Here is a 16,371-nt window from a genome sequence, read left to right on the forward strand (position 1 = left end):
CATTCCAATGACACTTTTTATTAAGAAGTGTGGATTGATATATGGATAAATGTATCTTAAGCCTATTTGCTGATTTCCGGTTTTCGACACTTTTTTTATACGCCAACATGTCGTATATCGTCAATTATGGTCATGAGATGAAGAATCCTGTTGATTTTCAATGATTTCCGATAATGCCTTCCAGATTTATGGCCCTTCATTTTTAATGTTTTTAGTACTCAACGTCAGTATAGGGCAGAATTAGAAGCCAAACAAGTATGACAATTACTTAATGGGTTTGTTATTCGTAATTATATTTTAGTGTGTTGTAAATGTTTTCCTTACCGACAAGGGGGTTCGATGGCCGAATGGTTAGCGCGTGCGCGTTGTTTTATAAGGTCTGTCGTTGAGTCAACTGGCGTGGTTTTGATTCCCCGGTTGTACGTGACAAGGTGTAGGGTAGCCTATCAAACCTCGTGGGTTTTCTTCGTGTCATCCGGTTTCCACCCACTGCTAAGGACCCCTACGCGCAATCACATTCTTGAAATAAAATTGAACCATATGCGTCCCGAAATGACCTAGTTTGTGTGGAGTGGATGTTAAACCCCATTTCTCCTTACCGGCAAAAGAAATAAAAATGCGACACCCCTTGTTGACTACAAGGACGACTTAGCTGCTGTGGGCGTATGTTTCGTTGCCTGGCAATCTATCTTTAAAATCCACAACGGGCCAATGAATAATGTAATATTAACTTGGTGTGAATGGGGTATGCTGCATTGACTGGAATACGTTTTACATTCACGAATTGTCAGCCACAGAACAAACTAACCATGTGCGAAAAAAATAGCATATGCGATGATGTAGGAAAGTTATTTTACAAGATTACAATTATCTAAAACATGACCAAATAGAAATTTATCCCAGTTCGCTAGGTTTTGTATATTTGTTCATTATACTATTGGATGCGTTTTCTAGCTAATGATACTATTTCACAATCTAAATTGAAAAAATATTTATTTATTGTTTTACCTACATGTATTTATTGTTTTAACTACATGTATTTATCTTTTTTAATTCACACTGTGTTTCTTGTTATTTCTAATACAGTGCACGCACAAAAATGCGTGGTCTGTTTTCACAATCACCGGGTTAGTATGTTGGGGTGTTCATTTATATGAACACCTACCTTTACTCAAATCATCACTTGTGCACGTGCTAATACAACACATTACAGGTTGATCAGTAACTCGAACACCCGAGTCTGAACACAAATGGTCCAGTGTGTAATGAGAGAGAGAGAGAGAGAGAGAGAGAGAGAAATAGGGTTTAACGTCCACTCGACACAAACTAGGTCATTTCGGGACTAACATATGGTTTAATTTTATTTCTATAATTCGCTTGCGCGTAGGGGTCTTTAGCAGTGGGAGGAAACCGGAGGACCGGGAGAAAACCCACGAGGTTGGAGAGGCGACCCTACTCCTTGTCACGTACAACCGTGGATTCGAAACCACGCCAGTTGACTCAATGACAGGTCTTATGATACAGCACGCACGTGCTAACCATTCGCCCCCCCCCCCCCAGTGTGTAATGACATATATCCGCTTCATACATCTTTTGGGGGGGTTCTCCTGGATATTTAATGGTGTTTGTAAATATTTTAAATTTCTTGTTTTACCCTTTGGCCTTAGTTCAGCTCCTTATGTATTCACTAAAATTACACGACCTCTAATAGGTAAATTGAGAGGCGAGGGAAAATTTGTAGTTATGTATTTGGACGACGGATTTGGAACTTCACAGGATGAGGAAGAGGCTATCTTGGTTAGCTCTCAGATTAAAAAAGATCTAATTGATAGTGGATTTGTTTCCCAATGTCGAAAAATCAACCAGTTGGGTGTACGATTGATTCATTTTCTGGCTCAATTCCTATACCTGAAAAACGTTTAGATAAGATACGTGATACTGTTTTGGATATTAATAATTGTCTTTTTAAATCCAAGCATCATGGCCGAGTTCATGTTCGTAAAGTGGCTAGTTTGGTTGGACATCTTATTTCAACGTCGGTTGTTATTGGAATATTGTTCAAATTATGACAAAATTCTTGAGTATAGATATTACTTCCGCTTTGTCATGGAATTCTTACATAAAACTATCTAATACTAGTATATTACCAATTTTCTCCTATATGGTATCAATGTATGTATATCTGGTATCATCAGAATGTAGGTCTGCCGGGTTTCTGGTGGTGGGTGTGGTATACCACGCCCAAAATGCCATGCCCCCAACTAGTCTAGATTAGCTCAAAAGTGTACCACATGAAAATCGCACAGCAATGTACCGTACATCTTCAGGTATTACAAAAACACTCTGACAGGCATTTCTAGTGGTGGGGTACCCCTGACAGAGCTATGTAATTGCCAGACATTTGTAGTGATGGAATATCCCTGACAAGAGTTATCTAATTTCCAGACCAAAGCTAGGCTAGATTAGCTCAAATCTGTACCATTGCGGTTGTAGGAACAATTTTATTTTTCAAAAACGCATTTTTAGCCCCATAAAATGTTTTTTGCCCAACAATCAATTTCTTGCAATCGCAGTTTATCGCCTCTTCCATACATGCTAGGTATTAGTATCCTACGTATCCTGGCTAAAAATCTAATTTTTTAGAACACGGGAACAGTGCCTGCGAAGCTAGCCTAGTTGGGGGCGTGGCATTTTGGGGCGTGTCTGTTAGGGGTAACCCACCGCACAAACTGTCTGGCAGTGGTGATTCATGACTCCTGTGGTGGTACTGAACAACTCCAAAGCTGTTTTAGGTGGTACAGATTTCAGCTAATCTAGCCTAGATTTGGTCTAGATAACTCTTGTCAGGGATACTCCACCACTACAAATGTCTGGCAATTACACAGCTCTGTCAGGGGTACACCACCACTAGACATGTCGGTCAGAGTGTTATTGTAATACATGAAGATGTACGGTACACTTCTGTACGATTTTCATTTGGTACACCTTTGAGCTAATCTAGCCTAGTTGGGGGGCATGTCATTTAGGGCGTGGAATACAACACCCACCACCAGAAACCCTGCAGACTTACATTCTGATGATACCAGACATACATACATTGATACCATTGGTACACTTTTCAGCTAGGTTGACCCCCTGGGCTCCTGGTCTATTGTTTCTTTAAATAATAGACACATGTTTTATAATCCGTGTTGTTCTAAGATAATGTATACTGATGCAAGCAGTTGGGCTTATGCGGGTTATGAGGTGTCGACGGTTAACGGGATCGCGCACGGTATGTGGAATAGAAATGAATGTTGTAATAGCTCAACTTGGCGTGAACTAGTAGCCGTTCAACGGGTTTTACATTCTTTAGTACATATTTTGCACGGGAGTCGTGTAAAATGGTTTACACATAACCAAGGGGTTATTGCCATTGTAAATAAAGGAAGTATGAAAACAGATTTGCAAAATATAACTTTTGATATTTTCTTAACTTGCATTAAATCATCTATTACGTTAGATATAGATTGGATTCCTCGTACTGAAAATGAGAAAGCTGATTTTTTGTCAAAAATTATAGATTATGATGATTGGGGAATCTCTGTACAGTTATTTGAAATAATTGATATACGTTTTGGGCACAATGCGTGTGACTGGTTCGCATCCAATTATAATGCAAAGTTGTCTGTTTTCTATTCCAGTTTTTGGAATCCTGGCACTACTGGTGTTGATGCCTTCACTGTAGATTGGCATGGTGTTAATGGCTTATTTGTACCACCTATTTATTTAATTAGTCGTGTTCTGAAACACATGAAGAAATGTAAAGCCCATGGAACTGTTATTATTCCCTATTGGAGATCTGCTCCATTTTGACCTATATTTTGCCCGTCAGGGACAGTCTTTGCTAGTTTTATCACTGACTATATTTGCCAATCTTACAATCATTTTACGTTCCTGGCCGTTTCAGTAAAGGCATGTTTGGGTACGCAGATTATAATCCGTGTTGTTCTAAGATAATGTATACTGATGCAAGCAGTTGGGCTTATGCGGGTTATGAGGTGTCGACGGTTAACGGGATCGCGCACGGTATGTGGAATAGAAATGAATGTTGTAATAGCTCAACTTGGCGTGAACTAGTAGCCGTTCAACGGGTTTTACATTCTTTAGTACATATTTTGCACGGGAGTCGTGTAAAATGGTTTACACATAACCAAGGGGTTATTGCCATTGTAAATAAAGGAAGTATGAAAACAGATTTGCAAAATATAACTTTTGATATTTTCTTAACTTGCATTAAATCATCTATTACGTTAGATATAGATTGGATTCCTCGTACTGAAAATGAGAAAGCTGATTTTTTGTCAAAAATTATAGATTATGATGATTGGGGAATCTCTGTACAGTTATTTGAAATAATTGATATACGTTTTGGGCACAATGCGTGTGACTGGTTCGCATCCAATTATAATGCAAAGTTGTCTGTTTTCTATTCCAGTTTTTGGAATCCTGGCACTACTGGTGTTGATGCCTTCACTGTAGATTGGCATGGTGTTAATGGCTTATTTGTACCACCTATTTATTTAATTAGTCGTGTTCTGAAACACATGAAGAAATGTAAAGCCCATGGAACTGTTATTATTCCCTATTGGAGATCTGCTCCATTTTGACCTATATTTTGCCCGTCAGGGACAGTCTTTGCTAGTTTTATCACTGACTATATTTGCCAATCTTACAATCATTTTACGTTCCTGGCCGTTTCAGTAAAGGCATGTTTGGGTACGCAGATTTAAAATTTCGTATGCTTGCGTTTAAAGTATCGTTTGTGAAATTGGTTGATTATAATGTTTTTACAGTTGTATCAGTTTTAGAAAGTATTTTTGTGAACGTATTTTTGGAAATATTGAAACTGTTTGTCACTGATGACGAACTTGGTTTGGGGAAATATACATGTATGTTGGTGAGCACTGCCGAATGGTTCGTCACCGTTAATGACACGACGCTGAACATTTTGTTGTCACTGTTGACAAAAAATGTTATTTTCGTCACTGTAGATGAAAGTTGACAAATGTATTTTTTCGTGACTGTAGACGAAATTTTTATTATGAATTATTTTCGAGACTATAGTAAGCCTATTATTATTCTAGTTTATTATTTGTGTATTATTTGTGTAAGAAACTATTTTTTTTTTATTTTCTGCCTTTTACATATATACTCAGCCAAATTAAAAACTAGACACTCGGGATTTTTGGGACTATTATTATTTGTGTATTATTTGTGTAAGAAACTATTTTTTTTTTTTATTTTCTGTCTTTTACATATATACTCAGCCAAATTAAAAACTTGACACTCGGAATTTTTGGGACTAGATTTTTAATATTTGGTTTAAGGCAACTATTTTAGTGTTATGTTGTGCACAGACGACCTTGACATCAACAGAAAGCAAGAATACGTCTCGCCGAAAGTCCTTGACATTGATAACGTTCGTGATGTCACAGTTCCCCCAAAATTAAATTCACAGACTTGGAGAACAAGCGGAATAAAGTATTTAGTAACGGTTGTGGCCTCCTCTAGCGTCTCGTACTGCCACACAACGTCTTCTCATGGATCTCAGAACATTAGTAAACACTACCCGAGGAAGACGTCGCCACTGCTCAGCAAGAGCATGTTGAAGGTCCTGCAACGTCAGTAGTGGATTCACTTGCTGACGAACACGTCGACCCAATTCCTCCCAGATGTGTTCAATGGGATTAAGGTCGGGGCTAAGCGACGGCCAATCCAGGACTTGGACACCGGCATTTCTTAAAAAATTCTGGGTAGCAATTGCTGTATGGGGTCGAGCATTGTCTTGTTGAAACGTTAGTCCAGGCCCATGTCTCTGCATAAACGGAAGAAGAACAGGTTGCAAAATCTGATCCCTGTACTGGACAGCATTTAAGTTCCCTTGGACAACAAGAGGAGAACGTCCATCTGCACAAAAAGAACCCCAAACCATGACGCTGCCGCCACCAAATCGGTCAACTTCTCTGACGCATACTTTAGCGTAACGTTCACCTCGCCTGCGGTACACTCGGGCCCTTCCATCGGCAAATCTCAAAGTGAATCGAGATTCGTCACTAAAGACAACCGAATTCCACTGTCTTTGTCTCTTTGAGTAAATCTTATGTGTCTTGTGGCCCACATAAGTCGGTTACGGCGATGAAGAGGTGTCAATATTGGTCCATTATAGGGCCTCAGAGCTCGAAGACCAGCAGCCTGCAAGCGATTTCGAACAGTTTGTGCAGTTACCCTTCTACCAAACATCTCTCTACTTGTGGAGGTTCCAGTGACGTAATCGTATTGCTTGGTCTTCCTGGAGTGACGTCACACGTGGCGCTCCCGCCCTTGGGCGGTCGGCAATAGTTCCAGTTTGAAGCACTCTCATTCTAAGATTAATTATTGCCTGGCGTGAACAATTAAAGGCTCTTGCAACAGTGACCACAGACTGACCAGCATAGAGCCTACCTATAGCACGTAGACGTTCTACATTTGAAAGGCGCGGCATTTTCTAACAAAGATGAAAATAACAATTTTAATTTGTTTTTCCAGTTCAAGTTACGTGTGCGTGTTCAGTTTAAGCAAACTTGCATCGATTGACCTCACGAGTTTGTGTTTGCACGTGTTTTTCAGGTTTTTCATCTTTATATGCTCAAAAGTCACGTGATCCACGTGACTTTACAATTTTATGAAATTAAAGACTTCTTACTACTTACTATCGTTAGAAACACTTTAAAATTTATTTGACTTACCAGAAAAAAAAAATTGTTGAAATTCATCAGTGTCAAGTTTTTAATTTGGCTGAGTATATTTATGCAGAGCTGTCTGAATGTCTAGTTAGTAAAATAAGAGCGCTAACTAATCTGCTGGACGATTCTAAAGCTAAGAATACAGTTTTGAAGTATAGTAGAGGTTTTATGAAATGGAAACGGTGGACATTCGTTCACGATATTTCAAGTAGAGATATTTTACCTGCTAAGGCTGTTCAAGTGGCTTTGTATTTAACTAGTATTATTCAAGATGCTAATTCTCCCAGTCCTGTTATTTCTGCATTCTATAGTATTAAATGGGCGCATGATATGACAGATTTGTCGTCTCCTACTTATTCTTCTATTGTAAAGAATATGTTGGAATCGGGGAAGCGTAAACTGTCCAAGCCTGTGGGGAAGAAAGCGCCCATCACAGTCGAGCATTTGACTAAAATGTATCACAGTTTACATTCTGTAGATAATATTTATAATCAAAGAACTATTTGTGCTTGTATACTGGTTTTTGCTGTTTTTTTTACTATCTAATGAGTTGCTGAATTTAAGACAATCTGATTTTCAGATTTTACCTACACATATGAGTATTTTCATTCAAAAGAGAAAAACAGATATCTATAGAGAGGGCTCGTGGGTTCAAATCGCAAGAACCTTGACGGATCTGTGTTCAGTTAAAATTACAGAAAAGTATTTCACTCTTGCAGGCTTTAGTGTTGATTCCGATGAGTTCATTTTTTGAAAGTTAACAAAGTGCAAACATGATTACCAATTTCGATGTAATAAACCACTATCGTATACTCATATGCGAGAACTTTTCATTGAAGCCTTTAAACCTTTTGTTGATGATATATCCACTTGGACTACACAGTTTGCGTTCCGGTGGTGCTACAGCATGCGCTAATTTAGGTATTACTGACAGATTATTTAAACGACATGGGAGGTGGAAATCAGAGTTTGCAAAGGACGGTTATATAAAAAATATCTTAAAGTTACAATTTCATATTTTCTAAGAAAGTCAAAACATAATTATTTTCATGTCCTTTGCTCCAATAGGTTGTCAACTCACTATTATACGATCTTAGGTGTCATTCTCACACTTAAAACTCATTTACACCGGAAATAATAACACAATTACCTCCCAATTACCCCCCTTGCTTTCTATTCTACACCATGGAGTAGTTATCTTCAAACGTTTGAATTTGAAGATGAAAATTATATTTTTGCCAATTTCTCAACTGGCAATAGTGAATTATAGGATTAATATGATTATTCTTTAACAAGGTAGGACTGTTTATAGATACCATTTATTTTAAGGCTTTATTTTAATAAATTTTAATAATATAACTTAAAAATATGAAATTGTAACTTTAAGTGAACGCTTAATTGTATTCCAGAATCTAGGAATCTAATTTGTATAATATCCCGTTCTTTGGATTCAAGACGATGTGCTGTACGTGCTCCATTTCATAATGGTGTTTGTGTTTTATCTAACTGTATGTTTGGGCATGTGGTGTCCAGGAGAAACGATGTTTTCGCATTGTTTGTATTGTAATAAACAACAAGAACAACATAGTCAGCGTATTTGTAAATGAAATGAAATGAAATGAAATGGGGTTTAACGTCCTACTGTTTTGCTCCGAACTGGGCTAATGAAGACGGGCAAACGCCATACAGTGTGCCATGAGGGAAATTTTGCCCGGACAGCGGCACTACGGCCTACTCTTATATCGAATTCTAACTGTCAAGGGATCTTTTACGTGCACTCCAATGTGTACACGGGACCTCGGTTTTTCGTCTCATCCGAATGACTAGACAGCTGTCCTTGTCAGGCCCTCCGTCCTGCATCACTGACAAGGGGGAACCACGCCGGAAAATCGGGATGAACTTTCTCGGCCAATGCAGGGATCGAACACCCGACCTCCAGGCTAGCGAGCCAGCGCCTTACCCACCGTGATCCCCTCAGCGTATTTGTAATAAACAACAACAACCTAGCTGGCGTCAAGCATACTTGACACGTTTTGCTCAATTACTTTCTTTACATGAAGGGCCTATATATAACAGACACGGGTTAAAAGTGGAAGCAGAAGCAGATGTTAAAGAACCATTATTGATAAAAAAATATCTTCAAGTGTACTACTATGGCAGTTGCAGTTTTATTTGGTAGCAGTTTCATCTTGAGACTTAGGAGATATTGTAGTGGAGACATGGGTGTACCAGGAGTCAGCATATTTCGTGGCAAAGGAGGACTAAGAACTGACCGAATGGACAGCCAAAGGCTAGAAAGTGTATTTATTCATTTAGGTGGCAATGACATCACCGCCTTAACATCACCCGTGGCTACATACCAGAGAATTTGCTCAATAGTGACATCATTCGAAGAATCGGGAATGACAGTGTACATCGGTGAAATTTTGACAAGAGGGGATTTTTCAAAGGCGCCTGGTTTAGAACCGGAATCGTTTAAAAGACAATGGAAGCGCGCTAACAAAAGTTATTGAAAGACAGATACAGAGATAAATTTGTGCTTTCCGGACATTAAATACCCAGATGATTTTTTAGAGGACCGCGTGCACTTGCAGACAGAGAGTTCTCACACAAAGAACACCGGAATGAAGAAATGAAATATAGATGAAGATTAAAAAGAATTTTGTGTCGGCGACGAAACCGTTAGATGAATATTTTTACACTAGGTGATTTTGTTTTAGTGCATTTTTAAATCTTTTTCAATTGTTTTGTATTTACTAAAGTCCCTTTATATTTTATATTTTTTGTTTTATATTGATATGCTTTTAAGGTGTCATATTTTTCAATTCTTACGAGCGTATGTATTGATATAATTTTATTATGGTAAGTGTATTATGGTATAATATGGCCTGATGTTAATTGGATGACAAAAATAACTATAGCGGGGAAACCTGTAAAACCTTTTGTTATTGCCAACGCCTGACGATAAACGCGAATTATGCATATTTAAAATACAGATGTGACGTCACCCTTTGATGTTGGCGTACCATTATTTCAAATAATCGTACGGGCAACTTGCCAATCGTACCTTGTCAAATATTAGACTCGAGTGACGTATTTCACTGTAATCGCACGTGCGGAGTGTCTGTATTTTAAGATGTTTAATGGTCTCGAGCTGAGACATTGCGTAATATATTGTAAAAACACTCGGACCTGACGGTCCTCTTGTTGTTACAATATATTACTTAATGTCTCGCTCTCGACCATTAAACAATACTTAATTGTAATTGCATCATGTATCTACTGAACTATGTACAGGCCGTGGGTTATTTCACATATCAACCGAGGTTATCAGGGTAATATTTGTCTTACACACCGACATCAATGTTAAATCTATCCTAATTGATTTCACCTATGGTTTAGCCCATATCAGCCCTTGGGGGTCACTGTGGCTAAGTGAGTAAGACGCTGGCTCGCTAGCCTGGAGGTCGGGTGTTCGATCCCTGCATTGGCAGAGAAAATTCTTCAAGATTTTCCGGCGTGATTCCCCACTTGTCAGTGATGCAGGACGGTAGGCCTGACAAGGACAGCTGTGTAGTCGTTCGGATGGGACGAAAGACCGAGGTCCCGTGTACACATTGGCGTGCACGTAAAAGATCCATTGGCAGTTGGAATTCGATATAAAAGTAGGCCGTAGTGCCGCTGTCCGGGCAAAATTTTCCTCATAGCACACTGTATGGCGTATGCCCGTCTTCATTAGCCCAGTTCGGAGCAGAACAGTAGGACGTTAAACCCCATTTCCATATCGGCCCTGCGACTGATATATCACTATCCTCAGTGATTTATCCCCAAGCATGCAGTTTTCGCCTTATGAGTTTTGGGGGGCAAAAAAGTGGAGATTGCGAAGCTACATGCCCGAAGATGGAATAATATGAAGGGTAGGGGGTGGAGGGAATGGATTACGCTGATTGGGGTAAGCACCATGACGGGAATCAATGTCGCCACGGCTTACCCATTCAAGTCAAGGCTGAATAAATGCTCAACTCACGCATGCGCATACAATCACTGAGACTATATCACTATCCTCAGTGATTTATCCCCAAGCATGCAGTTTTCGCCTTATGAGTTTTGGGGGCAAAACAGTGGACATGATCTTCACAGTCAACATCAAAGATATCATTTATAACCAACACCTCCCAATACTCATCATTCCCAACACTCATTAAGCCGATTATCTAGACTTATCGCCGGTATACGAAGAAAAAGCTAAAACAGTAATGTATATAAGGCTTTTATTTGATTACATATAACTTAGAAAAACTACTGAAGTCAGGGCTGGCGGGACTAACATTAATCAAAGTTGTCAAAGGCACGCTTAAGGTTACAATAATCGGTATCACGATTAAAAATGGCCTCTATAGTATGGGCATCGGGTACACTCTCGGCAAGTCTGTGTGCCACTCTCATACCGTTCCTTACCCCGGCTCGAGAATAATATTCTGCACTTCCTTCGGTAAACCAACCACAATGGTCCATAATTTCCCTTGGGTCACCATCTGGATCTGATAGAGCCAGAGTCAAGGCGCACCCACTTCTGAAACTATGTGGTGTTTCACTCTAATAGATACCCAAAGTGGACAAATACAAACGAAGTCGCTCATAAACGGCAGAATAAGTAACGGGATTATCAAGGACGGTACCAGAATCCGAAACAATCCGAAACAGATAAGCATTTGATAAATTGACACCCATGAGCCTACAGCTACTCAAATACAATTCAATCGCATAGACAGGACAAATAAGCTTATCCTCACAACGCTTAATAACAAACTGGTTTTTCTTCGCCTTTAAACCGCGGAGTGTTTTCCCAAACGTATGATTGAAAACGAAACCGGATCCATCGTCCAGGCTTCTAATTTCCTGAGAAACCTGCTCGATCACCCCCGAAAAATTGAAGTTTAAACCAAGCTTGATCACGCAGCAGAAAGAATCTTTCTTTAAGTGTTAAATCCGGTCGAGACAACTGGGCTTTTATATAACTCGCGATACGCGAGGAAAATAGGTTTTGCCTGCTTAGGAAGAACATGACTACGAGCCTGTTCCTCACGTAATAATTTTAAATAACCTTTCATTAAAGGTGAGCACACCGGGTTACCACGACAAGATACAGAATCCCAATGCTCCCCGAAGCCATGCTCGCAGAAAATAACCGAAAAGTTTTGAACGAGGCCTTCCACCGTACCAATACAAAGCCTTGTCGGACAAGCGCAGCCCTTAATTTTTTTATCACCCAGATGTCTACAATCAAGATTATGGATTTTTGTTTTACCAAAAGAATCCTTCCAAATTAGAAATTTGCTCACATCCTCTGGCGAGCAGGAAGCCAGAGTTGGCGAATCGGGGAGCTGGGAAAGGAAACGGCCAAATATTTGTAAAATAGACTGTCGTCTTTTAAACGAAATTGCTTCTGTGGATCTATTATCTAACTCTAATATTCTCTCGGAAATCTTCTCCAAGTTAACCGACAACTTCTGAAAATAAAACAAGCTATTTAAAACACAGTCTTAGACGGGACCTCCAGGATACCACACTCTCAAACGGAGCCCAAAAGTACTCGAAAACACATGAATATGCAATAATGGGGTCCAAACGAGAACTGGGTAGAAGATGGGAACCACAAACGTGCATGACTCGACCCTTTCATCCCTCAAAAGACACAAAACCGGAAAAATAAGGGAGAAGGGAGGGAAAACATACGGGTTGATTTCTTCGCGAATTCGCTGAGCAATACATTGACCCCCGAACTTTCGGGAGTGGGATGAGGCGTGAAGTGTCTCCTGGTCATATAATTAGAATCCAATGCTATGAGATCAACAGAATGCGGACCAAACGTTGATTCGATAAGAGCCCCATGCATTCCCAGATAGTTTCGTATCCGAATAATCTAATTTACGGGAAAGGGAATCGGCCTGATTTTCTTTTGACGGTGTATAATTCATTCTGAGTTCAGAAGTCAGGGAGTGAAAAGATTCAAGGACCGCCTGAAAATAGTCGCCTAATTCAAAAATATTGCAACCCAATAAATTATTCCTAAAAATAGCCCCATGTCTGAAACCTGAGGCATCAGTTAACATAACCACTTGACGATGGGACTCCGGGCGCCATTTGGAATGTCCCTCCCAATTATCCAAAAACCTCCAATGCTGCAGCTCAGCCCGCAATTCGCTTCCAACAGTAACCATTGAACTAATTTTTTGGCAAAAATATATCCCCAAGTTTATCTCTCTGCAAAATAACTTACACCCGGGAATGGCCAAGGACATGGAAAAACATTTCCCACTAAATCTTTGTAACGTTTTTATTCCTACACGCTCGCCGGACAAAATAAACTCTCTGAGTTCAATAAACGAATTTCTTTTTTGCGGTGGCAAAATATAAGCTTCTTTCACCGAATCCACAAAGAATCCTAAGAATTTGATACATTTAACAGGTGTGAAAACGCACTTCCTAACTGACAATGTATAACCCAACCTTGTCATTAACTCAATCATTGAGTAAGCTACCACCCTTGCCTGTGATTTTTGGCTACCCAATAAACTTCTCTCTCCTGAGGCGCCTAACCGGTCATCAATATATTGAGTCGTTCTAACCCCGAAACTTCGAAGATAAGATGTAACGTCCATACCCACAGATTGATATATAAACGCGGAGGATTTTCAGCCGAAAGGCAAAGTAGTGTACGACATAATCCACCCTCCGAATTGTATCCCAAAATATGTCCGAGATGACTCAGATAACCGGACATGATCATAACCCGATTTTTCATCAAAGGATACCATAAAAGCCTCCCTATCGATTAAACGATGCACATCTCTCAGAGTGTCTAACTGGAAAGGTAAATCTTTAATCCACAGATTCATATACCGTTCGTCGTGGCAAAGACGAGGCTTCGAAGTTTCTACCGTCAAAGGCATAATAATTTTGGGTAGGGGAGATGAACCTACTCCACCCCAGACACGGATACAACCGCTACGAATCCTTTCCTTTAATTCATCACGAATAAAAACGCTGAATTCTCAAAGATGCGACTCGGTGGGGTATAGGAATCATAGGGTGTGCGCTTAAAATTACCCTTAAAATGTCTAAAGAAATCAAAAATATTCACTCCGTCCGCCAGCCAAGACCTTACGTCACTCGCAGTTTCGGGGGAAACCTTGTCTAACAAAGGCTTCCAGTGGCTCAAATTATTGTGCAGGTTCCCAGCTAAAAAATAAGCTGGATTCAAAATTCGAAGGGAGTCCATCTCAAAAGCTACGTTGTTTTCTAAAAGCTGCTCCGCCTCTGGGTGCTTTATCAAACAGCGGGTTAAAGGAGAGAATTCCTCGGATTTGTCCCCGGAAACCATAATCCACCTATGATGGTTTCGTTTCTCAACTTTTGATGGGTCAAAACCAATATACTCCCATGGGGGAATGGCGAAAATAAGACTGAAAATACCGAGGAACCGTCACCCCCGACCCGCGTGGAAAAACCACTGGGGAATCAGTGTCCCCTGGGTAAAGAGTGTGGTTGCCTTAATACAAAAACAAAATTTTTCAATATATGACATAGAAAATGTTGCGAATAACACAGTTCCACCTAAATTTTAGTTTTAGCCTTTTTCATTAATTGGCAGTCTTTAATGAGATGGTTTGCAGAATCACAAAAAGGACACTGCATGCGATTTTGAGGGCGACTAGCCCTTCCAAAAAACCTCGGTCTAGGTTGATAACCAGGAAAACCGAATCCTTGAAAAGGAGGAAAAAACATAGAGGGAGGTGGATATATTAGACAAAGGGGATTGTGGCCTGGATTCGACCTCTTTCCATTCACCATCAGACGATTTAATTAAATCAGTTGACTTTTCCTTCATGCACTTCGCCAAAGCCCTTGAAACTTTATCGCCAGCAGCTCCTCCCAAATCCGAAAGACACAAAGTTGACAAGTTGATTTTCCCCTGATGTCTGGAAGTGAGATCGGCTAACCTTTCCAGGTCATAAGCCTTCATGTCCGCCATGTTTATTTCACAAATTAGAAACAAGTATGGCGGCTTGGGGGCGTTAACCTTTTTTTTATTTAATTATTTCGGTATTTTTGTAACCGGAGTTCAGCTTTAAGATCACAAATTACATGGCCAGAGGCGGACGCAAGATAATCGGTTAGGGGGCTTGCGGTGTCAAAAAAGATTCTTGGCGCACACGTGGACCCAAATATTTGAACTCCGTCCGCGACATCTTTACAAACGAGTAAAACCTCAGAATTTTCACATTTCAAAGGAACAGAAAAATAACAGAATAAATCGATTATTATGGGGGCGCAGGAGCTTAGAGCCGTCCACCTGGGTCCGCCACTGTCCACGGTCTTCAACACTGTATAGTTGACCTACTCACAAATTTCATACAAAGTCAACGAAACCATCAGAGGTTACTTCATACATCAATATAGAACTTGGAACGGATGTCAGCTGTTTCGTAACCTGGCTGTTTCGTACTTAGTTCATTCGTACCTCACATGAGCCGTTTCGTACTTCACTTCGTACCTCAAATTGATTCATACCTGTTACCAGCAAAATAAAGCTTCCCACAGCCATCGGGACTATAACCAGCGGCTGCCAGGCAGGATACGCCCACATTTTCGAGAGATGGATAGAGAACAAGCTAAAAAGAAAGTGATTTTTCCTACAATCAAGGGCCATAATTCAGGAAATTACAATTCGATATGCACAAATATCGAAATGAACCGAGATCTTTGGGTTATAAACTTACATTTCAAGTTTCAACAAAATCGGATAAAAATTGTGACCTCTATAGGGCCCACAACCTTGATTTACCATATTTTTACGCTATTTGAGAACGAACAGCGGCCATTTTGTCGGTCAATTTTGGGCCGATTTACACGAAATTCGAACTCAGCCGCCCTTACGGTTTTTTAAATCGGATAAAATTATGACCTCTATAGGGTCCACAAGCTAAAAACGCGATTTTTCGTTCAATCAGGGGTCATAATTCAGGAAGTTACGGTCCGATATGCGCGAATATCGAAAGGAACCGAGATCTTTGGATTATAAACTTAGATTTCAAGTTTCAACAAAATCGGATTAAAATTGTGAACTCTATAGGGTCAACAACCTTGATATACCATATTTTTTACGCTATTTGAGAACGAACGGCGGCCATTTTGTCTGTCAGTTTTCGGTCGATTTTCACGAAATTCGAACTCAGCCGTCCTTAGAGTGTATCGGTGATATAATAATGCGTTTTTTTTCAAATCGGATAAAAATTATGACCTCTATAGGGTCCACAAGCTAAAAACGCGATTTTTTGTACAATCAGAGGCCATAATTCAGGAAGTTACAGTCCGATATGCGCGAATATCGAAAGGAACCGAGATCTTTGGGTTATAAACTTACATTTCAAGTTTAAACAAAATCGGATAAAAATTGTGACCTCTATAGGGTCCACAACCTTGATATACCATATTTTTTACGCTATTTGAGAACGAACGGCGGCCATTTTTTTCTGTCAGTTTTCGGTCGATTTTCACGAAATTCGGACTCAGCCGTCCTTAGGGTGTAACGGTGATATAATAA

General features: G+C 39.9%; 2 pseudogenes; both read right to left on the reverse strand.

Annotated features, from left to right (window-relative positions):
• Positions 1 to 9,621: 9,621 nt before the first annotated feature.
• On the reverse strand, positions 9,622 to 15,336 carry LOC130010930 (uncharacterized; annotated as a pseudogene).
• Positions 11,080 to 12,177, reverse strand: LOC126811242 (uncharacterized; annotated as a pseudogene).
• Positions 15,337 to 16,371: the final 1,035 nt, after the last annotated feature.

This window comes from Patella vulgata, chromosome 2, assembly GCF_932274485.2.
Source record: "Patella vulgata chromosome 2, xgPatVulg1.2, whole genome shotgun sequence".
Classification (NCBI taxonomy): Eukaryota; Metazoa; Mollusca; class Gastropoda; family Patellidae; genus Patella; species Patella vulgata.